Raw genomic sequence first — 1629 nt, 5'->3', positions numbered from 1 at the left:
ACTGTGTGTGTGTGTGTGTGTGTGTGTGTGTGTGTGTGTGTGTGTGTGTTGCCCAGTTCCAGCATTCATCGTGTTTTTGTCGTGTGTATGTTTGCTTTTCCTTGTGGTTGATGTTTGTGTTTTTGATTACCTTTTAATATTACACTTTTTATTTTATTTTCGTTTCCAGCAGAGAAATTTTGTATATTGCTTTTTCGTCTATTTATTTTCCTCTATTTTTTATGCAGTTTTTTTTTCCTGTTTTTTTTCTTTTTCATTGTTGGAGTTACTTTTTGTTACTACGCTTTTATTTGTGGTGCGAATGGAAAGTGAGAGACTGACTAGGAGAGTGTATTGTGGCGGGGTGATTGGGAGTAAGAGAGAGCTCGAGGACAAGGTAGGAGATGTGAGTGGAGAATGAGAGAATGAGTAGGAGAGTGAGATAATAATAATAATAATAATGATAATAATAGTATTTTGGTGATGATGATGATGATGATGATGATGATGTAGGAGGAGGTAGAGGATGGCACGAATAATGATGATGATGGTGATGACATGCGTGATAACTGAAGCGCTGGATGGTGATGATGATGATGATGATAAAGGAGAGAGAGTGAGTTTTTTCTTGTCCTGCCATGTATCTTCCTGCTGCTTTCAGACTCACTCACATATTCCCTTTCCATCATCCCATTTACACCCATTCTCTCCGTATGACCATCTAAACACACGTCTTCCTTATCATCAACAAACTTCCCTGCTCCACATCTCTCACGAATCACATTATTTCTTATCCTGTTTCCTCTTTCTTACATATTCATAAAAAATCGCATAGAAAGTTAAGAAAAGGAGTGCCAGTCCTTTGTTATATGCTCCTTCATATAAAATTCATCCAACCAATCTCCAGTCCAGGTATTATAGTTTTTTCATCATAACTTGGCTCAAAATTTAACCCTTTGCCGCTTTTTCCACTTAGCTCACTGGCAGAAAAAGTAATGCTACAGCTCTACACACTTTCCATAGCACTTCTTTGTGACCAGCAACATATTATAGTTGAAATCTTTTGTTGCAACTTAGCCTTCAAGATGCTGATGTAGTTCTAGTTGCAGTAGGTTTGGGCCAAGTTAGAGTCAAAGGAGTATAGGCAAGCTTTCAAGTTGCAGATGCAGTAGCAGATGCAGTAGGTTTTAGGCCAAGTTTGAGTCACAAGAGAGTAGAGCAACACCAACTTCACCACCTCTCTCCCCCACACACTCCCACGCCAACTCTATCCCCTTTCAGTTCACTGGCTTCAACAATTTCCATTCCTTGCTTCTGGCTTGTGTCTGAAAAATTGTCCATCCACTAATGCCCAACACAAAGGTTCCATTTCCAGTTGTGTGTGATTTTTTCTTTTTTCTTTTCTTTTTTTTCTATGAATTCTCTACTTGCAGTCCACCGCCTTACCTATGACGGTACCAGAGAGAGAGAGAGAGAGAGAGAGTGGAGATATTCATTTCACTACCAGACACACATAGATAGATAGATAAATAGGTAGGTAGACAAACAAACGATACCCGTTGAACACCAGACAGACAGGTATAGATAGATAGATAAATAGATAGATAGATAGATAGATAGATGGGTCGACAAACAAACGATACCCATTGC

The sequence above is a fragment of the Coenobita brevimanus genome, chromosome 93 (genome assembly GCF_032717465.1).
Source record: "Coenobita brevimanus isolate Jiangsu-jjx chromosome 93, ASM3271746v2, whole genome shotgun sequence".
NCBI lineage: Eukaryota > Metazoa > Arthropoda > Malacostraca > Decapoda > Coenobitidae > Coenobita > Coenobita brevimanus.
The sequence above is the reverse complement of the archived record's forward strand: the minus strand, read 5'-3'. Positions refer to the sequence as shown.